The 25596-nt window shown below is 46.3% G+C and overlaps 1 long non-coding RNA gene across 1 annotated transcript in view; it reads left to right on the top strand.

The window, feature by feature from the left end:
- The first annotated feature begins 241 nt into the window (after positions 1-241).
- The window catches only part of LOC137570667 (uncharacterized), a 47746-nt gene continuing 22391 nt past the window's right edge, over positions 242-25596 (top strand). Inside the window, exon 1 of the long non-coding RNA XR_011031130.1 lies at positions 242-303. This is a non-coding gene — a long non-coding RNA (uncharacterized lncRNA). The remainder of the gene's footprint in view (positions 304-25596) is intronic.

The raw sequence follows: 25596 nt of genomic DNA, 5'->3' as shown, positions 1-25596 counted from the left end.
GGGGGGTCTCAGTGACAGCAAGTCAGAATCCCCATGAGAGCAGGGAGAGACCTCCGTGCACAATGTACTGGGGGAGGAGAAGGAATGAAGCAGCAGCTGATTTTAAACTTTCTTCACTTTAGACGCAACTGCAAAACAAGGGAAAGATGGGAGGGCTCAACAAATGGCCAGACAGACAGAGGGCTCACACTGCAGTTCCCACCCCTCCCCCTGCTCCTAACATCAGCTCACTGCGTGGGGATGGAGAGTAGAGAGAGACTCCACGGCCCATGCAACAGGCAGCTGCAGAATAGGATGCCTGCTGTGAGTGCTGTCACTGTGCATGTTTGTGAGTATGGTTTGTCCTGAGCTGAAACTTGTGCTTTCATTTCCCCACTGTCTGCAGCTGACTTTGATTTGTTTCAATCCATCCTGATTCCCCCCCCCCCTTACATATGTTGTTGACCCGCGGCCCTGCCCCCTATGGCTAGCACCTCCATTTTTGCCTTCTATCTGATTTACTTCATCCTGATCACTACCTCACATATGACTAGTGTTGTGCACTACGAGTAGCTACAAGTCGGTAGCTACTTGTAATCGAAATTTAAATTAGCGCTGCCTATAGTAGAGGGGAGGTTTAACTTACCCATGCCGCTGCCGATGCGTTCCACTTCATGTCACTCCTTTGCTTTTTTTAAACCCAGAAGAGGACAGCATGGGAGCGACATGGAGTGCATTGGCTAAGGCATGGGTAAGCTAACCCCCCTCGGCCGCAGGCAGCGCTATCTAATTTAAATTTTGATTATGAGTAGCTACCTACTTTTAGCTACTTGTAGTGCACAACACTGCTTCTGCCTGCCCTCCTCCATATTTTCTTTCCTCACCCCAACTTTGGCTGCATGCTCAGTTTTAACTGCCCTGCTCAATTTGTATACCTCCCCCGGCTGTTTTTCTTCAGTTCTAACTGCCTCCTTCCATCCTCACTCAATGTTCACACAACATATACTGTGTGTATATATATATTTACTGTTCATATGTATATAATATTCAGAGGGGGGCCCAAATCTGCTACTTTGCTTAGGGCCCCATTCAGTCTTAATCCGGCTCTGGATTGACCGGAATCTTACTCCTGAAGGCATGCACTGGAAGATGGAGTGAGCTGGGTGAGAGGGGTCAGAGGCAATTTTGGTTGCTCTCTTTCTGCCCCTGCTAGCGTAAAGATCCTGCAGGGGAGGTAAGCTACAGCCAATTATTCTTTCCGCTGATTGGATGATGCGCTGCAGCCTCCCCTTTTCTAATGCTGAGCAGGAGCCGAACCATACAGTCATAGATGATGTTATGGTGGATTCGATGATTGCAGTGTAGAACTGCACCATTAGATTTTGAGGTAGGCCAAACTTTTTCAGCTGCCGTAGATGGTACATTCTCTGTTGTGCTTTCTTGACAATAGTGGCAGTGTTGTTGTCCCATTTTAAGTCGTTTGAGATTGTGGACCCAAGAAACTTGAATGATTCTACTTGGGTTATTGTGGATCCATTTATGGTTAAGAGGAGGTGCTGGAGGGGAGATCTCCTAAAGTCTATTATCATCTCCATAGTTTTGAGAGCAATTAGTTCCAAGTTGTTGCTGCTGCACCAGGAGGAAAGCTGTCCCACCACATGCCTGTATGCAGACTCATCCCTGTTTTGTATGAGACCAACAACTGTTGTGTCATCTGCAAACTTCAGAACCTTAACAGATGGATCTGTGGAGATGCAGTCATTGGTATAAAGTGAGTAGAGCAGTGGAGAAAGCACACAGCCCTGTGGTGCACCAGTACTGACTGTCAGAGAGCTTGATGTGAGTTTACCAAGTCTAACACGCTGTCTCCTGTCGGTTAAGAAGTCGGTTATCCATTTGCAGATGGATTCAGGTATGTGTAGCTTGCTGTGCAGCAGTGATGGAATTACGGTATTAAATACAGAGCTGAAATCTATAAATAAAATCCTGGTGTAGGTTCCTGGGGTGTCTAGATGCTGTAGTACATAATGCATACACATGTTCACGGCATCGTCTGCGGATCTATTAGGCCTGTAGGCAAATTGCAAAGAGTCCAGCAGGGGATCTGTGATGGATTTCAGATAAGTCATTATCAGTTTTTCAAATGCTTTCATGACCAGTGATGTCAGGGCAACAGGCCTGTAATCATTTAAGCATGTAGGTTTTTTTTTTTTTTTTGGAATTGGTACAATAGTTGAGCTTTTAAAACAGGCAGGAACAATTGAGAGTTCTAGAGATGCTTTGAATATGTCTGTAAATACAGTCGCTAATTGGTCGGCACAGAGATTCAAGTATTTCGCAGAAACAGTGTCTGGCCCCATTGCTTTCCTGGTGTTTTGTCTTTTAAAGAGTCTATTTACATCTGATTGGCATATTGTTAGAGCATGCACATCTGGGGACAGGTTAGCAGATTGTGTCTGGTCTGCTGTGTTGTGTACATACTGAGGCACTGCAGAGGGTGGAGACGATGGCTGGTTGGAAGAGTGCTCAGTTGGCCTATTGCAGAGATGCAAATTGACTTGTTGTGTTTGGCTTTTGTTGGTAGTGTCAAACCTGCAATAAAATGTATTCAGTTCATTTGCAAGCTGCAGGTTATATAGTGAGGGGGGAGATTTATTCGGCTTTAGAAAATTTTTCCTCAAGTCTTTGAGAATAATCTTTTTTTTGCAGAGGTAATGGCTCTCTGCAGTTTGTATTTTGCAGCTTTGTAGAGGACTTTATTGCCTGTACGATATGCCTTTTCTTTATCGAGGCGCAGCTTCCTAAGATGTGATGTAAACTAGGGTTTATCGTTATTGTACCTGGTGCACTTTTTTTGTGGGGATACAGGACTCTTCGCAAAAGGTAATATATGATGTCACAGCGTCAGTGTATTCATTTAGGTCACTGGAGGATTCTTTAAATAAATTCCAGTCAGTTAAATCAAAGCAGCTCTGCAGTTTTTCTACAGCTTCACTAGTCCATTTCTTAACCGTGGCTTAACGTCAATTAATAGGGCCCCCCATTGAAACTTTGATGGGACTCCCCAATGTTTACAACCCTTCCCTTGCCTTCTCTTAAAGCCCTTCATGGCCTGGGGGCCCATATTACAAGGGTCATAAAACGTGTGGCCATGGCCATCATGATCTTCACACCCATAACAAGTGTAGACACAAAAACACCTGATCTGAAGTCTAGTACCCTGTATCAGAGGAAAGGAAGTTTAGTAGTTTGGGCACTCCACAACTCTGGGCCCTCCTGCGATCTCAGGTGCTGCTCCCCTGTGTCCCCTTTAGTAACACCCCTGGCCCAATAACTATACCCAGTCATGAATGATCCAATGTGTGCCCTGCATGAGTGGGTTTGGGATGGAGATGAAAGGCAAAAGAGCAATGACAGGTTGGGGTTCACATTCTCTGACCATACCTCTGTACCTGGTGAGGATGCATGACATTTAGAAGCACTGGGGCTGATTAGTGAAGACTCCAAGCAGAACAAGACCAAGTCCTTTTAGTCACTAAGAAACTAACATACATGCACTCCTACTGCAATCTTACCTGGAGAAGATGACACAACACAACCCTTTTTAATTTCCTTAGCGGTCAGGGGAAAGGGTATGAAGATGCAGTGGAGGTTGGATGTATTTGACAGCATGGCATGTAGAAATGATAATTCAAATAATAAAACATATTCACTAACAGCTGCCTTCAGACAATCATCCTAACATGAGTCATACCCAGAAAATCAAATTGCTTATCTTCATTCAGTACCTAACTTTACAAATGGTATCCTGTTGTGCTGCGATACACACCCTATGCATTTTATTAAGCTATAAAGGTAAGAAGCAACGTGATTGCTGAAGCATTGTGCTTTCTCCTGTTGCTAGGCAACACCAGCACTAGATAACTAAAGAAACAAACACATTATTTGTCATGTATGTTTTTTTCTTCTTTTTGTATTATTTTCTACCACAGTATCTTTTATCGAATTTACATGCAGTAGATATTTTAATTTATAAAAAATTAAGGCACCTCAGCACTTACAATTCTAAATGCATTCTATACATTTTGCAGACCTTTGTATGGCTTGTACCCTTAATTGACAATACTAAACTAAAAAAATAAATACATCCAAGTGAGTGTTTGAAACATGCCATTTTGTTGCCTTACCTTTTTGAAGCATAGTGTCATTCATTTAAAAAGGAAAGCGGAAAAAAAATGTATAAACTGATAATAGAAAAAAAATTTAAAAAATGTTGTCTGCCTGCACTTAAAGGACTTCCGAGGTGAAAATAAACTGATAAAAAAAACAATTGTATCTATTCTCCTCCTCCTAAAAATGACTTTTTAAGATATCCCACAGTTTTATTTTATATTTAAATCTAGTTTGTAAGTTTTTACTTGTTCATTGTCTCTGCTCAATGACACCTTCATTGAAGCATGCCAGAGCTTAAATCTATGAATTATTGACCCTTTTTTATCTCTTTCATGCTCTTAAAAACCATTTAGTGACAGTAAATCGTTTTATGGCTGTAATTACTTATCAATGAGGGTTATGCTATATTCTGACCCGGTCCGACCCAGTCCTGACCCTGAGAAAAAAATGTCACTTGCATACCTGATTTTAAACTCTTTTGGGCAGAGAAAGAAAAAAAGGAACACAGTGTAGTTATTTGTGTGCTAGGCACTGTACATATTCGCATGTCTATCTCATCATGTCACATGTCACTTCAGTTGTCCTTTAAAGGACAACTGAAGTGAGACAAATATGGAGACTGCCATATTTATTTCCTTTTAAACAATACCAGTTGCATAGCAACCCTAATTATCTATTTGGAAACAAGCATGCAGCTAATCTTGTCAGATCTTACAATGTCAGAAACACCTGATCTGCTTCATGCTTGTTCAGGGGCTATGGCTAAGAGTTTTAGAAGCAGAGAATCAGCAGGATAACCAGGCCACTGGTATTGCTTAAAAGGAAATAAATATGGCAGCCTACATAACCCTCTCACTTCAGTTGTCCTTTAAAGAACTTCAGTGCCCCATACACATTCTTGTCCCAGCTCTGATTAGGTTCAATTTAAACTTGAATCACATAAACAGAAAAAAAGAAGAAAAAGAAAGTAAATCAGTAATAATACATGTTATTTATTTCTTTGACAAAAACTTTCTAGAGGAGGGAATAGGGTTCCTGATCTATAGCTAAACCATGGATTCAATAAGTACCAATTAATAAGTAGAGATGTCGCGAACATCCAATTTTCCTGTTCCGCGGAACTTCCGCGGAAAGTTCGGTTCGCGGAAAAGTTTGCGAACCGCAATAGACTTCAATGGGGAGGCGAACTTGGAAAACTAGAGACACTTATGCTGGCCAGAAAAGTGATGGAAAACATGTTTCAAGGGGTCTAACACCTGGACCCCCAGGTGGCGGAGTGAGATACATGCCAAAAGTCCAGGGGAAAAATCTGGTTTTGACGCAAAGCAGCGTTTTAAGGGCAAAAATCACATTGAATGCTGGCCTAAAGTGCTTTCAAACATCTTGCATGTGTATACATCAATCAGGGAGTGTAATTAGTGTACTGTTTCACACTGACACATCAAACTCATTGTGTAACGCACCACAAATAGCTGTCTGTGTTGTGACGGCCGTGTTGGACTACTGCGCAGTGCGCACCATGGCGAGATTGCTCTTCCTAACTCAGTGATGTCTGGTTAGGTAATGTCTGTCTACCTTATCAACTTTCGATGGTTCATTCTCTACCATTGTTAAAGCTTACATCTATTTTTTTCACATTACATTTTCTACTTGCTGTTCAGTACCTGCAACAAGAATCTATTATGGAGGGCAAGTCTGCCATTGTGACCAAGAGTAATGTCAGGGGAACCCTTCCTGGTGTGATTCCGGTCTGGAGTAGTAGCCTAACAAATGGCTGCCACCACACATCCAGGCAAGGAGGGCAGCAGGCATGCCCGCCCCGAGGTAGTGACCAAAAATAACAATACGGGACTCGGGAGGACCCACTGTTTTTGAAACAAATTCACTTTAAATCCTTTAACGAGAATCTGTTATGGCGGACAAAGATGACACCACTTGCCTTTCACGAGAATAAGTTATGGAGGGCAAGTCTGCCATCCATTCAAGTGCAAGGTATGCACTGACTGCCAGGTATAATACAATGTGCAGTCACAGATGCAGTGAAAGGTATGCAGTGACTTCAAACAGCCGTTTGTGTAGTGACGGCAGTGCTGGACTGGTGCGCACCATGACGAGAGTGCAGGTGATGGTGGCTTTACAGCCCATATGGTCGCCCGGCTGATGTAGCTGAATGACAGAACAGTGACTGTCCAGCTGATCAAATTTGGTCTGACCACAATGAAGCAACGACCTTATTATCTTTGGTGGGCCACCCCCACCTGAAACACTCATATAGCCGGCGGTCATTGCTTCATTGTGATACGCAAGCCCCTTCACCGCCGCAAGGTAATGATCACAAAGGGGGATGGGCACATGTACATGCCTTTTGTTTTTTTGTTGCAGTCGCCCACAGTGCAACCAGAAAAATTAGGCAGGCATGTACACGCACCAGATAAATTAGTATAGCAGCCGCTGCTAGCAGCGGCCTTAAAAATTCAGGAATCCGCCTAGAGTCCTGGACCCTGTTGGTGGTGGCGGAGAAGGCAAGCGGCCTGCAGGCAGAGATGCTGTGTGTGGGGACTGACTTAGTCTTCGGTCGGGCAGTAGCCCTCCGGGATCCATGCCTCATTCATTTTGATAAAGGTGAGGTACTGAACACTTTTGTGACTTAGGCGACTTCTCTTCTCAGTGACAATGCCTCCAGCTGCACTGAAGGACCTTTTTGACAGGACGCTAGCGGCAGGGCAAGAGAGAAGTTGGATGGCAAATGGGGACAGCTCTGGCCACAGGTCAAGCCTGCACACCCAGTAGACCAAGGGTTCATCGTCGCTGCTCGCAGTGTCTACATCCACAGTTAAGGCCATGTAGTCGGCTACCTGCCGGTCCAGGCATTGGTGGAGGGTGGATACGGAAGGGCTACGGTGAGGCGTTGGACTAAAGAATGTCTGCATGTCCGACATCACCCCGAGATCGCTGTAGCATCCTGTCCTTGCCTGTGTGGACTTGGGAGGAGGAGGATTACTGCCAGTGGTACCTTTATTGCGCTGTACTGTTACATCACCCTTAAACGCATTGTAAAGCATCATTGCCAGCTTGTTCTGCAAGTGCTGCATCCTTTCCACCTTCTGTTGAGTTGGTAACAGGTCTGCCACTTTGTGCCTGTACCTAGGGTCTAGTAGCGGGGCCACCCAGTACAGGTAATTCCCCTTGAGTTTTTTGATACGGGGGTCCCTCAAGAGGCTGGACAACATGAAAGAGGCCATCTGCACAAAGTCGGATCCAGACGTACTCTCCATCTCCTCTTGCTCTTCCTGAGTGACGTCACACAACTCCTCTTCCTTCCCCCAGCCATGAACAATACCACGAGAACGTGGAGCAGCACAAGCCCCCTGTGATGGCTGCTGCAGTTGTTCTTCTGCCGCCACCTCTTCCTCCTCCACAGAAACACCTTCCTCATCCTCATCCGAGACTGACTCCTCTCCCTCCCCACACGACTCCTCTTCTTCCTCCTCCTACCCCCTCTGTGCTGCCGCAGGTGTCGAGGAAACATCTGGTTTGGATGAAATCGCTCCCACGACTCCTCCTACCGTAACTGTTCCTGTTCACGCTCCTCCACAGCTTCATCCACCACTCTACGCATGGCACGCTCCATTAAGAAAGCGTAGGGGATCAAGTCGCTGATGTGCCTTCAGCACGACTCACCTGGTTGGTCACCTCCTCAAACGGCTGCATGGTCCTGCATGCATTTCACATCAGTGTCCGGTTCGGTGGCCAGAACATCCCCATCTTCCCAGATTGTGTCCTTCTACTGTAATTGTACAGGTACTGGGTGACGGCTTTCTCCTGGTCTAGCAGGTGAGAGAACATGAGCAGGGTGGAATTCCAGCGAGTCGGGCTATCGCAAATGAGGCGTCTCACCGGCAAGTTGTTTCTCCGCTGAATGCCCGCAAAGCGTGCCATGGCCGTGTAAGACTGCCTGAAATGCCCACACAACTTCCTGGCCTGCTTCAGGATGTCCTCTAAGCCTGGGTTCTTGGACACAAATCTTTGCACGACCAGATTCAGCACATGTGCCATGCCACTAGTGTTGGGCGAACAGTGTTCGCCACTGTTCGGGTTCTGCAGAACATCACCCTGTTCGGGTGATGTTCGAGTTCGGCCGAACACCTGATGGTGTTCGGCCTTTTAAGTTCGGGTTCGCCCCGAACTACTAAATGGCCGCCGAACAGGGCCGAACAGGGCCCCTGTTCGGCCGAACAGGGCCCTGTTCGGCCGAATACTGCCCCCCTATGGGGTCGCAGGCATAAGGGGGGAGCATGCCCCGATCGCGGGGGGGGGTCGGAAATTCCCCCCACCCCCTCCGCTAGCGCCCCCCCCTCTGCCCGCTTCCCCATAAAAAAGTTTAAGCAAAGTACCTGTAATAGTGGATGGCCTGGCAGTGGCACTGTGGAGTGAGGAGGAGGAGTCCGGAGAGTGACGCGTTGAGGGAGGCCGGGCAGCGGGCGGTTCAGCGGTAGTACCCTTGTGGTACTTCCGCCCTTTCTCTGACCTCACGCCCGCTGCCCGGCCTCCCTCAACGCGTCACTCTCCGGACTCCTCCTCCTCACTCCACAGTGCCACTGCCAGGCCATCCACTATTACAGGTACTTTGCTTAAACTTTTGTATGGGGAAGCGGGCAGAGGGGGGAGCGCTAGCGGAGGGGGTGGGGGGAATTTCCGACCCCCCCCCCGTGATCGGGGCATGCTCCCCCCTTATTCCTGCGACCCCATAGGGCCCCCAAAAGCGGGATGTTCGGGAAGTTCGGGGTTCGGCCCGAACATGCCGAACATCTCGGCCATGTTCGGCGAACTTTCCAGAACCCGAACATCCAGGTGTTCGCCCATCACTACATGCCACCCCTTTGTTAAGAGCAGCCAGGAGAGCTGGTCCAGTGTGACTCCCTGCTTTGAGGCAAGACATGTCTATATGACGTGACACCATCATACCTGGCATGCAGCGTAGGCTCTGGGGAGATGGCGCTGTGTAGCTGGAGAGGAGGAGATGGCAGTACCACTAGAGTTGAACTGCCACTCAGCCAAGGAGGAGGAGGATGGCAGCGAAGAGGATGTAGCAGGAGGAGAAGGAGAGGAGGTGGCAGGAGGCCTGCCTGCAAGACGTGGAGGTGTCACAAAGTTGGTCTGCTGCGCAGCCACATACTCCCTGCTTGCTATCGGTCACCAGGTTGACCCAATGGGCTTGGCAGACCAGGCATCCATGGTCAGGTAGACCCTTGACCCAACGCTCTTCGCAAGAGATGACACCACTTGCCTCTCAACTGCACAGTACAGTTTGAGTAAGGCCTTTTGTGAAAAATAATTGCGGCCTGGTATCTTCCACTGCGGTGTCCCAATGGCCACAAATTTACGGAAAGCCTCTGACTCCACCAGCTTGTATGGTAATAGCTGCAGAGCGAATAGTTCCGCCACGCCAGCTGTCAGACGCCGGGCAAGAGGGTGACTGGCAGACATTTGCTTCTTCCGCTCAAATACTTCCTTCACGGACAGCTGGGTACTGCTGTGGGCAGAGGAGAAGGAACCGCTCAAGGGAAGAGGCGGTGTGGAGGAGGGTGGCTGTGAAGGTGCAAGGGAGAAAGTGGATGAAGACGATGCACCTGAAGGAGGAAGAGGAGAAGGAGGGTGGCTTGTCTTTTGAGGGGTGCTGCTTTTCCTCAGGTGTTCTTGCCATAGCTGTTTGTGCCTTCTCTCAAGGTGCCTTCGTAAGGCACTTGTCCCTACGTGAGAGTTGGCCTTTCCACGGCTCAATTTTTGCTGGCAGAGACAACAGATGGCTTTGCTCCGATCTGAGACACACACGTGAAAAAATTTCCAAACCGCTGAGCCCCCCTGGGCTGATGGCGCTACGGTGGCATCAGCAGCTGACGTTGAAGGGCATGTGTGCTGGCTGTCCATAGCTGGCGATACATGGCACCAGACACTGGCCCCAGCTGTTTCGGAGGACAAGCTCCCTCTGCTTCTTTCATGGACACGTCTCCTCCTACTACTCTCTGGCTCCCCCTCTGAACTGTCCCCTGGTCGTCTCCTCTATTGGGAACATACGTCGCATCCATATAATCGTCATCATAAGCCTCCTGCCCAGTTTCACTTTCCTCAGACACCTACACAACTGCACCAACATCAGGTGCTTCATCATCCCCCTCCTCGTACGTTACGTCCATACTATCGCCACCTAACTCAGACGTATGAGGTGTTGTAACTTGCTTAGCGCCCTCATCTTGTTGTAGCATTATTGTCTGTGAATCAGTGATTTCCACACCAAATAACTCCTGCGAAGTGTCAAATGCAGTGGATGTGGTGCTTGTTGTAGTGCTGGTGGCTGCGGGAGATGAGGTGTTCTGTGTTAAATACTCAACCACATCCTCACAATTTTGGGAAGTGATGGTGCCTTCTTCTGAGCACTGTACTTTGGGCCAGGTCCGCACAAAATCACAGCAACACCACCTCGCACAGACCTCCCGTTGCCAGGCGGCCTTCCTCTGGGTCTGCCTCTACCTCTTCCTCTACCTGGTTTGTCCATTTTGACCATCTCCGGGGGATGCTAGGTATATGCAGTGAGGTGGGTTCACTCAACCCAAAGGTAGTTATATGCAGTGAGGTGGGTTCACTGAACACAAAGGTAGTTATATGCAGTGAGGTGGGTTCACTGAACACAAAGGTAGTTAGATGCAGTGAGGTGGGTTCACTCAACACAACGGCTAGCTATAAGCAGTGAGGTGGGTTCACTGAACACTAAAGGTAGTTAGATGCAGTCAGGTGAGTTCGCTCAACTCAAAGGTAGTTATATGCAGTGAGGTGGGTTCACTGAACACAAAGGTAGTTAGATGCAGTGAGGTGAGTTCACTCAACACAAAGGTAGGTATATGCAGTGATGAGTAGAGGTGTAGCGAACGGTTCGCCGGCGAACGGTTCCAGGCGAACTTCGGGGGTTCGCGTTCGCCTGCACCAGGCGAACTTTTGCGGAAGTTCGATTCGCCCCATAATGCACTATGAGGGTCAACTTTGACCCTCTGCATCACAGTCAGCAAGCACATTGTAGCCATTCAGGCTACACTAAGCCCTGGAGCCCCACCCCCCCTTATATAAGGCAGGGTCCGGCGGCCATTACAGTCACTCGTCTGCCTGCTATTAGACAGACTAGGGAGAGCTGCTGCAGACTTGTTCTTCTAGGGACAGATTAGTTAGGTTCTTGGCTGCTTAGCTTGCTCCTGGCTGATTGTTATTGCTTTTATAGCACCCAGCAACAGCTCTCGTCAGAGCTCATCCTGTACTTTTTTTTTTTCTGTGTGTCAAACTGACACTTTTGTTGCATGCACAGCATTGCTAATTGATAGTGTGTGTGCCACTGCCAGCAGCCCAGGTCATTCAGTGACTACCTGTGTGTGTGACAGGGAGTTGCACATTGTACTACCCAGTACTGCATATACCCAGTACCTGTTGTGTATACTTAACCCACCTCATCACTGCATATACCTAGCTTTGTGTTGAGTGAACCCAGCTCACTGCATCTAAATACCTGTTGTGTTGAGTGAGAACCCACCTGGCCACCTCACTGCATCTAACTACCGGTTGTGTTGAGTGAGAACCCACCTCACTGCATCTTAAGTACCTTCACTGTTCAGTGAACCCAGCTCACTGCATCTAACTACCCAGTACCTGTTGTGTATACTTAACCCACCTCATCACTGCATATACCTAGCGTTGTGTTGAGTGAACCCAGCTCACTGCATCTAACTACCCAGTACCTGTTGTGTATACTTAACCCACCTCATCACTGCATATACCTAGCGTTGTGTTGAGTGAACCCAGCTCACTGCATCTAAATACCTGTTGTGTTGAGTGAGAACCCACCTGGCCACCTCACTGCATCTAACTACCGGTTGTGTTGAGTGAGAACCCACCTCACTGCATCTTAAGTACCTTCACTGTTCAGTGAACCCAGCTCACTGCATCTAACTACCCAGTACCTGTTGTGTATACTTAACCCACCTCATCACTGCATATACCTAGCGTTGTGTTGAGTGAACCCAGCTCACTGCATCTAACTACCCAGTACCTGTTGTGTATACTTAACCCACCTCATCACTGCATATACCTAGCGTTGTGTTGAGTGAACCCAGCTCACTGCATCTAAATACCTGTTGTGTTGAGTGAGAACCCACCTGGCCACCTCACTGCATCTAACTACCGGTTGTGTTGAGTGAGAACCCACCTCACTGCATCTTAAGTACCTTCACTGTTCAGTGAACCCAGCTCACTGCATCTAACTACCCAGTACCTGTTGTGTATACTTAACCCACCTCATCACTGCATATACCTAGCGTTGCGTTGAGTGAACCCAGCTCACTGCATCTAAATACCTGTTGTGTTGGGTGAGAATCCACCTGGCCACCTCACTGCATCTAACTACTGGTTGTGTTGAGTGAGAACCCACCTCACTGCATCTTAAGTACCTTCACTGTTCAGTGAACCCAGCTCACTGCATCTAACTACCCAGTACCTGTTGTGTATACTTAACCCACCTCATCACTGCATATACCTAGCGTTGTGTTGAGTGAACCCAGCTCACTGCATCTAAATACCTGTTGTGTTGGGTGAGAACCCACCTGGCCACCTCACTGCATCTAACTACTGGTTGTGTTGAGTGAGAACCCACCTCACTGCATCTTAAGTATCTTCACTGTTCAGTGAACCCAGCTCACTGCATCTAACTACCCAGTACCTGTTGTGTATACTTAACCCACCTCATCACTGCATATACCTAGCGTTGTGTTGAGTGAACCCAGCTCACTGCATCTAAATACCTGTTGTGTTGAGTGAGAACCCACCTGGCCACCTCACTGCATCTAACTACCGGTTGTGTTGAGTGAGAACCCACCTCTCTGCATATAGCTAGCATCCCCCCGAGATGGACAAAATGGACAAACCAGGTAGAGGAAGAGGTAGAGGCAGGCCCAGAGGAAGGCCACCAGGTCTGTGCGAGGTGGTGTTTCTCTGATTTCGTGCGGACCTGCCCCAAAATACAGTGCTCAGAAGAAGGCACGTGCCATCACTTCCCAAAATCGTGAGGAGGTGATTGAGTTTTTAACACAGAACACCTCATCTCCCGCAGCCACCAGCACTACAACAAGCACCACATCCGCTGCATTTGACACTTCGCAGGAGTTATTTGGTGGTGGTGGTGAAATCACTGATTCCCAGCCACTACTGCCACAACAACAAGAAGGCGCAGGTACACCACCTCATACGTCTGAGTTAGGTGGCGATAATATGGACGTAAAGTGTGTGGATGGGGATGATGGTGGACCACCTGAAGTTGGTGCACTTGAGGAGGTGTCTGAAGAAAGCACAGCTGGCCAGGAGGATTATGATGACAATTATACGGATACCACATATGTTCCCGGTAGAGGAGATGACCAGGGGGACAGTTCAGAGGAGGAGTCAGAGAGGAGTAGGAGGAGACGACTCCATGATAGAAGCAGAGGGAGCTCGTCCTCAGAAACAGCTGGGGGCAGTGTCCGGCGCCATGTATCGCCAGCTATGGCCAGCCAGCACACATGCCCTTCAACGTCAGCTGCTGATGCCACCGTAGCGCCATCAGCCCAGGGGGGCTCAGCGGTTTGGAAATTTTTTCACGTGTGTGTCTCAGATCGGAGCAAAGCCATCTGTTGTCTCTGCCAGCAAAAATTGAGCCGTGGAAAGGCCAACTCTCACGTAGGGACAAGTGCCTTACGAAGGCACCTTGAGAGAAGGCACAAACAGCTATGGCAAGAACACCTGAGGAAAAGCAGCACCCCTCAAAAGACAAGCCACCCTCCTTCTCCTCTTCCTCCTTCAGGTGCATCGTCTTCATCCACTTTCTCCCTTGCACCTTCACAGCCACCCTCCTCCACACCGCCTCTTCCCTTGAGCGGTTCCTTCTCCTCTGCCCACAGCAGTACCCAGCTGTCCGTGAAGGAAGTATTTGAGCGGAAGAAGCAAATGTCTGCCAGTCACCCTCTTGCCCGGCGTCTGACAGCTGGCGTGGCGGAACTATTAGCTCACCAGCTATTACCATACAAGCTGGTGGAGTCGGAGGCTTTCCGTAAGTTTGTGGCCATTGGTACACGGCAGTGGAAGATACCAGGCCGCAATTATTTTTCACAAAAGGCCATACCCAAACTCTACCATGCAGTTGAGAGGCAAGTGGTTTCATCTCTGGCACACAGCGTTGGGTCAAGGGTCCACCTGACCACGGATGCCTGGTCTGCCAAGCACGGGCAGGGCCACTACATTACATACACAGCCCATTGGGTCAACCTGGTGACCGATGGCAGCAAGCAGGGAGTACGTGGCTGCGCAGCAGACCAACTTGTCACACCTCCACGGCTTGCTGGCAGGCCTCCAGCCACCTCCTCTCCACCTGCTACCACCGCTTCGCTGTCGTCATCCTCCTCCTCCTCCTTGGCTGGTGCCACGACCTCCTCTCCAGCTACACAGCCCCAGCACCCCAGGGCCTATGCTGCATGCCAGGTACAATGGTGTCACGCAGTGTTAGACATGTCTTGCCTGAAAGCGGAGAGTCACACTGGAGCAGCTCTCCTGGCTGCTCTTAACAAACAGGTGGAGCAATGGCTGACCCCGCACAAGCTTGAGATCGGCAACGTGTTGTGTGACAACGGCAGCAATCTGATTGCTGCGTTGAATTTGGGAAAGCTGACACGCATACCCTGCATGGCACATGTGCTGAATCTGGTCGTGCAAAGATTTGTGTCCAAGTACCCAGGCTTAGAGGACGTCCTGAAGCAGGCCAGGAAGTTGTGTGGGCATTTCAGGCGCTCTTACAAGGCCATGGCACGCTTTGCGGAGATTCAGTGTAGAAACAACTTGCCGGTGAGACGCCTGATTTGCGATAGCCTGACTCGCTGGAATTCCACCCTGCTGAAGTTCGCTCGCCTGCTAGACCAGGAGAAAGCCATCACCCAGTACCTGTATCATTACAGTACAAGGACACAATCTGTGAGGATGGGGATGTTGTGGCCCAACAACTGGACACTGATGCGAAATGCATGCAGGGTCATGGAGCCCTTTGAGGAGGTGACCAAACTGGTGAGTCGCGATGAGGGCACCATCAGCGACTTGATCCCCTACGCCTACTTCCTGGAGCGTGCTGTGCGTAGAGTGGTGGATACAGCTGTGGAGGAGCGTGAACGAGAAGAGTTACGGCAGCAGGAGTCGTGGGAGCCATTTACACACGAACCCGATGTTCCCACAACACCTGCGGCAGCACAGAGGGGGGAGGAGGAGGAGGAGGAAGAAGAGGAGTCGTGTGGGGAAGGAGAGGAGTCAGACTCTGATGATGGTGATGATGAGGAAGGTGTTTCTGTGGAGGAGGAAGAGGCGGCGGAAGAAGAACAACCGCGGCAGCCGTCACAGGGGGCTTCTGCTGCTCCACGTTCCCGTGGTATTGTTCGTGGCTGGGGGGAGGAAGAGGAGTTGGCGAAGGCGAACAACCCATTGTTTGCCTAGAACTGTTCGTCGGCGAACCGTTCAGTACATCTCCATTAATAAGATCAATTTAAAAATAAATTCATACATGGAAAGTGCTGCAGTGCAAATATTGAATGCATATTTATGTGCTAAAAAGAGTTAATGGGTGAACAATTAGTCAATTAACAATAACACATTCATCAATTTTGCAGTGCATAAGGATGCTTAAAGTGCCAATCAAGGTATTACTATACCAATAAACTGATCCAAAGTTCACCAAAGAATGGATATGCAATGCACATATAGGGCTTGATTCACAAAAGAGTGCTAACTGTTAGCACGGCCGTTTTCGCGCGAAAACGTTATCGTTTAGCGAGAACGGAGTAGCAATTGGGGGTGCAGAGGTAGCGACCGCATCGGGGCCCTTGGACTAGAGGGGCCCCAAGGAACCCACTCCTCAAACACAGTATTATCTCTTTACTGATCCTGTGCTGATAATATCCACTTCTATAGTTGATTTGAATAATAGTGATCATCAACACACAGTTTCCGATCCCCTTCTTGCATCTCTGACACTGTGGTTGTCCTTGATTGGTTTTGATGTGTCGTATCAATTGTTATCTATAGCATGCTTGGGGGCCCCAATGCTAGATTTGCACTGGGGCCCATGGCTTCTTATCTATGCCACTGTTGTGAAAAGTCATTTCCGCATCGAAAATGCGATTTTTGATTTAGAGAAAATATTTGCGAAAAAACATTGCATTCTTGCAATATGGTCAAATATTATTTTTTCCAACGCATACATTCACAAAAGGTGTGGAAATTGTTTATTTTAGTGTGAAAATTCACAAAAAATGCAAAAAGCCCCAAACTTACTACAAAATGATTTTCAATGGCATTTTCGCTACAAAGTCGAATTTTACATTATTTTTGCAAAAATTAATGCAAAAAGAATATCGGAATTATTGCTCATCACTGCTATGCATCCTGTATTGCTACACCACTGCATATACTGCAATAAATTACTTACCAGTGGAGAAGGGCTTCATTGCAGTGCCCAGTGCAGTGTGAGCAGGATGATGGGTTGGTTGACCAATTCCAATATCTCTAAAGGTGGCCACTAACGATTTTTCATCCAATCTTACCAAATCTATGTAGTAAAAGAGTAAACTGAATGAATATATTGCATGTTTACTATAGGCAGTCTCTTATACTACATAGACATGGTAAGATTGGATGAAAAAGATTGTATCATTAGTGACCACCTTTATATTCAGTTTAAACTTTTTAAAAACAAACCTTTAAAATGCATTCTAGCCCTGTTGCACTGTTCTAAAATGAGGGTACTGAGAGGGTGTAAAAATGTCAATCAATCCAACAAGCTCTTCTTCTTGAGGACTGTTTGAAGAATGTCTGAATTCCCAGTGCTCAAGTCCCAGATGGTTCATCTCTACAAACCCAAGGAGTCAGTTCTTATTAATAGATATTGTAACACAAAAAAAGTATCTACCTGTTGGAATGTCAGCCCTAATTGCAATGTGTGGGTAGAGCAAAAATTGTATAAAACAAAAATATATCTGCATAATAGGATATAAGATCATTTGACTGAACATCACAGTGTCTCAGAGCATCAAATCAATATGGATATGGTTCAAAAATCTTACTTTCATGTAACATGCAGAGGTCGGTAATTGATTATCGAGTTCAAACTTGACTGATTCAGTGCTGGGCCGAAATTACGTATTAGCGTAATTACGCATCGTAATTCACTACAAATGCACCGTAAGCGTTACGTGTAAGGTTACGGTATTACACGTAATTAATTACGCGTAGACCGTGGGGTTACGTTTTACGCGTAACAAATTACGCGTAAGACAGTAAACTCCCATTGAAATTACACAGTCTGCCGTAATCGCGTAATATTACGCTCCCGTATAATATAAAAAAGCCGCCAACTTTAAGGGTTAATAGCAAAGTCCCCTTAAGTGCTAAGAGCCTCAAATTTGGAGAATATATTAAGGAGATCAGAAGGAATAAGAGGAAAAAGAATTTTTCAAAAAGACCTTATAGTTTTTGAGAAAATCGATGTTAAAGTTTCAAAGGAAAAATATATACATTTAAAAACCCGCCGACTTTAACGGTTAATAGCAAAGCCTGCTTAAAATTTAGGAACACCAAATTCACAGGGTATATTAAGGGGATCAGTGGAAATAAGAGGAAACATTTTTTTTTCAAAAAGACCTTATAGTTTTTGAGAAAATCGATTTTTAAGTTTCAAGGGCAAAAATGTCTTTTAAATGCGGAAAATGTCAGTTTTTTTTGCACAGGTAACAATAGTGTTTTATTTTCATAGATTCCCCCAAGTGGGAAGAGTTTTACTTACTTCGTTCTGAGTGTGGGAAATATAAAAAAAAAACGACGTGGGGTCCCCCCTCCCAGACCTCTTTAACCCCTTGTCCCCCATGCAGACTGGGATAGCCAGAATGCGAAGCACCGGCCGCGTGGGGCTCCGCACCCTGACTATACCAGCCCGCATGGTCCATGGATTGGGGGGTCTCGGAAGGGGAGGGGCAGCCAAGCTTTCCCCTCCCCCTCCGAGCCCTTGTCCAATCCAAGGACAAGGGGCTCTTCTCCACCTCCGATGGGCGGTGGAGGTGGAGGCCGCGATTTCCTGGTGGGGGGTTCATGGTGGCATCTGGGAGTCCCCTTTAAAAAGGGGTCCCCCAGATGCCCACCCCCCCCTCCCAGGAGAAATGAGTATAGAGGTACTTGTACCCCTTACGCATTTCCTTTAAGAGTTAAAAGTAAATAAACACACAAACACATAGAAAAAGTATTTTAATTGAACAAAAAACATAACCACGAAAAAAGTCCTTTAATATTCTTAATTAACCATTAATACTTACCTGTCCCTTTAAAAGCCAGTTCCCACGCAATATCCTCGGAAATATACTAATCAGTTACAATGTAACAAAGTTATTACAATGTAACAACTTTGTTACTTTGTAACACCACCGCACCCGACGTCACTCGCCGCTCACCCGCCGGCCGCCGCATACACGCTAGTCCCCGCCGGCTCCCGCCGTCCACTCCGCCCACACCTGTCACCCATATACATGCTGGCACCCATGGGTGCCAGCATGTATATAGGTGACATGTGGGAGAGGCGGGGAGGGCAGCGGAGCCGGCGGGGACTTAGCGTCCCTTCACCCGACAGAGCTCTGAGCTATATAGCTCAGAGCTCTCGAAAGCATCTTTGTATTTGGGCTCCAAGGAGCCCCATTGGTCCTTAGCAGACCAATGGGGTTCCTTCTGATTTAAAGTCGGCGGGTTTTTAAATGTATATATTTTTCCTTTGAAACTTTAACATTGATTTTCTCAAAAACTATAAGGTCTTTTTGAAAAAAAAATTTTCCTCTTATTCCTTCTGATCTCCTTAATATATTCTCCAAATTTGAGGCTCTTAGCACTTAAGGGGGCTTTGCTATTAACCCTTAAAGTCGGCGGCTACCTAACATTGATCCATGCGTCAACTTTTCCGCTTGGCAGCATGACCTTACGCATTAATTGCTAGTAGGATTTTACGCGTAAGCCTATAACGTAATAACCTTAATTACGGTATACTTACGCGTAATTGCGTAAGTGCTATGCGTAATTACAGACATGTACCGAAATTGAATGTCTATGCCGTAAGCGTAATTTCGTAATGCGTAATAGCGTAAAATTACGCGTAATGATCCGTAAGCGTAGCTTTTTCCATTACGACCAGCACTGGACTGATTGCTGTCATTTTTATATTGATATTAGAGGTAACCTGTACAGTAGATCAACAGGGGTTGACCTAAAGGGAGGAGTTATTAAAGTTGTTATACACTGCTTGCGGATCGCTTCTCTCTGGTTGGCATGAACGTGGTGGCAGCCCCAGAACCACTCACTGCCGATTGGTGTGAATGGCTTTGTATGGGGCCTGTAGGAGAGCGCGCGCTAATGCGGGCGCATCTCCGCTTGGAAGTCTCCCATCGGCGATCCCCGCTCTGAAGCTGTTAGACGGCGCTGCAATCTAAGGCAGTGCTGTACTGGGGACAGCGGTGTGACTCAGCACACAAGTTATCCCCCCCTTTTTTGTCCACCAACAGAGCTTTCTGTTGGGGGGCTATGATCGCTCCCAGGATGTTTATTTTTTTCCATAAATATTTATATCTGTGTTTTTACAATAAAAACACATCTTTTTTTGTATACTCACCTCCCTTTCTCTGCCCGCCAGCCAATCACTGTGATCAGCTGTCATAGGCTTCACCCCTGAGTTGCCAGGGGTAAAGCCGTGTCACATGGCTGTCCCCAGTACAGCGCTGCCTTGGATCGCAGCGCTGTACAGAGTAAATAGACAGCGGATTCGCCGTCTAACAGTTGGGAGGCTGCTAACGGAGCATACAAGCGGGAATGCATGTGCATCGGCACGCACAATCCCCTGCAATCTCCGTCCCCAGGACTGCATGCCGATCAGCGTTAGGCGGTCCTGGGGCAGCCACCACATCCACGTCAATTGCTGTGGAGCAGTCCTAAGGAGGTTAAAAAAATTCACTTCATAATTACTTTGATATATACTGGGAATTGTATACATGAAGAAAACAAAAGGACTGATCCCCCTCCCCCCACAAAAAAAATCATCCCTTCTGCTCTCCTGCAACAAGGATTGAGCCAGTTCCTTGCCATAATCTTACCTCTACCTACTCTCCACCCTCATCATCCAAGGGCTGTCAACACAGCGACCAAATCAAACTCCAAGCCACCAAATAGATTAAAAAAATTCAAATACAATCCTCAATAAACCTCCAGACCCATAGATTATTTTTATACTCCAACCACAAGATGTATATAGAATGCGGTCACAGTTCCGGAATTAACAAAAAAAAAATAATGTAATCACCAACACACATAAAAGCACACAAAAGCATTTAATGTATGCATCAAATGCACACACTCAGTATAGATGTTACAGGCAGAGTTTGAAAGCAGGCATTCTATAGAATGCCTAGACAATGTATACAATGCCTAAAGTGTTTAGGCAAGGTATGAAATAGCTGTGTCGTTATATGTATTTACTAGGCATTCTATACAATGCCAGAAGGTAAACCGGCAGAGTATAGAATACGGTAGTCTCGTTAGTGATTGCCTAGGCATTCTATAGAATTCACGATGAACAAAGCCAAAATGTCGGTGAATACATGGATATTGAAGAGTCTTCCTTTTCTGCCACGTGTTGTCTGTTTAAAGGAAAGCAGCGGTGCCTATGCATGCAGAGAGTGTGGGCGGATCATTCACGCTATCTGTCGGCATGCTACTAAAGACGATGAAGGTGAGCAAATGGAAGGTTATGGGGTTCATGTTTTGTGCAACATTTGCTTCAACATTGAGAATGCTGTCGAAGGTAGAAGACAATCGACATCAAATCTGTACAGGCCAAAAAAAAGGAAAATGAACTCTGACAAAAAAAATCACTCCTTCATGTTTGGGAGACACTGTGCGAGTTCCCATCCCTGACGTCGACAAGGGACACGGCGAATCATGCAATCTGTTGGCAGTTGTTATGAATGTGACAGGAGACGGCTTTTACAGACTTGGAAGTTGAAACAGCACAAGGAATTTTAAAGCAACTATATGCAAGATCACAATTCACAGTTTGTCCAAAAAGCGTACTGAGGGTTGAAGATGTTCCTGACCACGAAATACCTCTTTGATCTGTTGCTACCGCTCAGTCCATGGTAGTGGCCAAGGGTTTCTGAGGTGTATGTGCAAGACTAAGTGCCAAAGTATGAAATGCCTTTGTGTAAAGAAGAAAATTAAGTGCAATTCAAAATTCATTCTCACAAACATGTTTTGTTTTTTTAAATGTTCTCTCTTTCTATAGAATGCCTGCTTTTCACACATTGCCTGTAACATAGACACTAAAGGTGGCCATACACCTGTCAATCTGCCACCAGACTGACCATCAGATAGGTCCCTGTCTAATCAAAGAGGGATATATTGCCTGCCTTCACACTGCAAATAGATTTCAAATGGATTTCAGTATAATATCTATTGGAAATCATAATAGTGCCACTGCCACCTACCGCCCCCCCCCCCCCCCCCCAGTGTATGTGCCCCCCTTCCCCCAGGTTTACGATGAGTGTTGTGAGCGCCCATGCCACGTGACACCGGTGCATGAAGTGACGTCAGTACATGTGTTGGTGTCACGTGGTACAGGTGCTCATGTTAACAATTAAAAAAGACAATGGGCACTGGAGGAGGCACATCTGCATAACAGATGAGCATACAACACTCACCCCAGGCCTGGGGGGAGGACATACACTTGGGTAGAGACCGGCCAGTGGTCCATTGGGTCCGTTAAAAGAAAATTGAACCCCATTACTTACGCATATTCGATCGAGCCCTTTTTCCAGCATGCCCAATCATTCCTTTCAACTAATTTTGGTTGGAAACAATCAATCAGGTGGCCATGTTGCAGAATCGATATCATTATGATCCAATCATCCAGATATCAATGCCAAAAATTAAGTCATGTATTGGCACCCTAAGAGTTTGCCAATTATGAAGCATATCTTTCACCTGAATTTCACTGTCTGTTTTTGCAAAAGAGAGCATTGACAGACAGGCCTTGTGACTTCTATTGCTTCACACTGTGTGCTCAGACATAATAATTTTCCTTCTTATCGTGGATGTTAACTTGTGCTGCTTCTTGGTTTCTGATGAAATGATTACAGGTGGATCACGTTTGCCATTGACACTCTAATAAAATGCCTACCATAAAATGAATCATTACATTTCCCTTTTATGCTGCTGTCTTAATTTACCGCTTCAAATTCACCACTGAGAGCTAAAACATTCCCAATTGTACAAGAAAACTTGACGCTCAATTGGAAGCAAAGAAAAACAGCATTTGCAAAAGCAATCCTGACAAAATAAATACCTTGTAATTAGATCGAAGAAGCATAAGTTGCCATTTTTCGCAGCAGAGATTAATGCCTTTGAATAATGGAGATGTGGGCTTTCAAAAGAAATATCAAGAGTATTTTCAACCTAAAGACATTGTACAGGTTCTCAGACTTTCTAAATGAATGTGCAGTGAAAAGAAAAATCAGTGCTCTTCTGTATTCCTTGACAGCTGGCTAGATGTTCCCTAGACAACCTCTCTGGTTAATCAAGGGTGTAAATGAGGATATGACTTCAAACTTTCTAGAAGCTCACTTTCCATTTTTCCTTTATTGCTTCTGTATAAAAATGCATTTTTCCCTTTCTAATTACAGTATGCATGTGGATGGGCATTTAATTGCATGTATCCATGCAGGGGCAGCTCTAGGCTCGTGGTAGCCCTGGGCAGAGAAAGAATTGGTTGCCCCTTCACCCGCCAATGTCAATATGGTATCTTATGCACGGTAAATGGCCACATCTGTTGCGGACACTGCATAGCTGCCTTGTGCTCATGACAAAAATGTTTAACATTTGCTGAAATTTGCCACTGTGTTTTGCCTCCTCCCCCATTGTTTCAGCACGTGGTGTCCTTTCTCCACACTGCTAAGGTTGGGGCTGATGGGGAGAACCAGGCTGCAGACAGTGCCTTAACTAGTAATGCATGCGGGGCTGACACAGCACACGGACATGGTGTCACTAAGACCTGCTGCGCTGCAGTGACGGGAGGCACTGGCAGTTACATGAGTAGCCAAAGTCACCAGGTTGTCCCCCGGGGAACACATGTGGTGACTCCCTCCCACCCCCCAGGAATGGTGGCCCTGAACATGTGCAGGGAAGGCACATGGATAAGGCTGCCCCTAATGCATGTCCTTTGCTAAAGAAAACTGTAGCAGTGTTTGCAATTTATTACTACTTATTCTGTATTTTTGTATCAACTCTCGATGAATATCACGGTCTGTATTATTTTGTACCCCAAGTTTCTTTCTTACTTGGTACAGTGCCACGTTGGTGCTTAATAAATCAATAATAATTACTGTTTATCAATGGACAGGTAATATTTTAAGGGTATTTCAAGAACCTAAGTGAATTTATAACTAGCAATGGGAGTAAACATAAGAGAGACAGTACAATGAAATGTGGAAAACAAAATTGCTTAGCATATTATCCTGCTAGCAGAGGGAAGTGGCCTGGTTTAACCACATCTCCTCCTGCGGGACAGAATCTACATCCATGAAAATCTCACCTGAGCTCCCAGGGGGGTAGATCCTCGTCCCTGTCTGTGACGCATCCTGTCTGCTGTAGTGCAAAAATTGGGGAATAGCAATGTATGTTCCTAAACCCAATCCAAGTGCTTAAATTGAAATGATTGTTGTTGCAACAAGCAACAGTAATCATTTCATTGTAACACTGACAGTCACTGTGTGTGACATCTAGTGGCCAAAAAGAATATTACAATAAAAATATATATGTATATATATACATGTCCTATCCCTATAACAAGCTTTTTAATTCATTATGCTCCCTTCCTACAGAATTTAAAAGACAATAAATAAATAAATTGTAACGTTAGGAACTTAGCTTTAAAAATATGTATGCTATGAGGGTGTATTACTGTTATTTTTTTTGCAAATAAGGGCTTACATTATTTGTTAGAGTACCCAAAATCACATAATGGAAAAAATACACCTTTATTTCCAAATAGAATATTGTCACCATACATTGTACTAGGGACATAATTTAAATGGTGTAATGACCAGGACAAATGGGCAAATAAAAAGTGTTGGTTTTAATAACAGTAGCATGTTTTATATTAGCTGTGAAATTTTGATATTTTTTTCATATTCACCTTAAAATGCATATAAAATAAAATAATTTTAGCAAAAAGTACCAACCAGAGAGAGCCTCATTTGTGGTGGAAAAAAACAAAACCATGTGTAGATTACTGCAGTGTGATAAGTAATGATAAAGTTAGAGCTGAAATGTGAAAAATGCTATGGTGTTTAAAGGGAAGAGGTGAAGTGATTAAAGATGAATCTGAGATGGGCACATTGCATTGGACAACCAGGGCAGGTTCTAGGCTTAATCGTTCTCAGGGAACCCCCCCCCCCCCCCAAGCTCAGGCACACTGTTTTGATACAGTAGCCAGTTGTGCCCCCAGTATTAAGTGGGCCTTCCAGTACCCCTGCATATGTAGCCAGAGAGGGTAATCCCAGTATTAGGCAGTAAGAGAAGACACTTCCAGTATTAGGTGGTAAGACAACATAGGTAGCCACAGAGCAGTCCCTGTATAGGTAGCGAGAGAGGGACACCCCAGTATTAGGTAGGCAGAAAGAGTGCCCCCAGTAAAACTCGCCAGAGATGGATTTGTACTTTTTACTACCCAAGGCTAACTATCACTAGCTGCTCTATGAGCCACTGCATCCTACCACCACCACCCCACCAAAAAAAAGACTTTCACCCTGGTGACATGATTAACAGCAGGGATTAGATTGCAAGCTTCTCTGAGGATAATTAGTGGCAGGGATTAGATTGGGAAGATGGAAATGATCTATTGAGCCATCTATCTTCTAAAAAACTCATGGTGTATTCCAGGGGCGTAGCAATAGGGGGTGCAAAGGTAGCGACCGCATCGGGGCCCTTGGGCCAGAGGGGCCCCGAAGGGCTCTCCCTCATCTACATTATTACCTCTCTATTGGTCCTGTGCTCATAATAATCATTTCTATAGATGCTGTGAATAGTAGTAATCACTAACAAACTGTTTCCCAGCCTCTTCTTACACCTCTGACACTGTAGTTGCCATTGGCAGGTTTTGGCATGCCGTATCAATTGTTATGTATAGAGTGCTTGGGGGGCCCCATGTAAAACTTGCATCAGGGCCCACAGCTCCTTAGCTACGCCACTGGTGTATTCCCAGCATAAGAGGCCTTTTCCATTGCAAATCATGGTCACAATCGAGCAGCAATTTCCCATGCA

Source organism: Hyperolius riggenbachi, chromosome 4 (assembly GCF_040937935.1).
Source record: "Hyperolius riggenbachi isolate aHypRig1 chromosome 4, aHypRig1.pri, whole genome shotgun sequence".
Classification (NCBI taxonomy): Eukaryota; Metazoa; Chordata; class Amphibia; order Anura; family Hyperoliidae; genus Hyperolius; species Hyperolius riggenbachi.
This window is presented reverse-complemented; position numbering and strand designations above follow the sequence as displayed.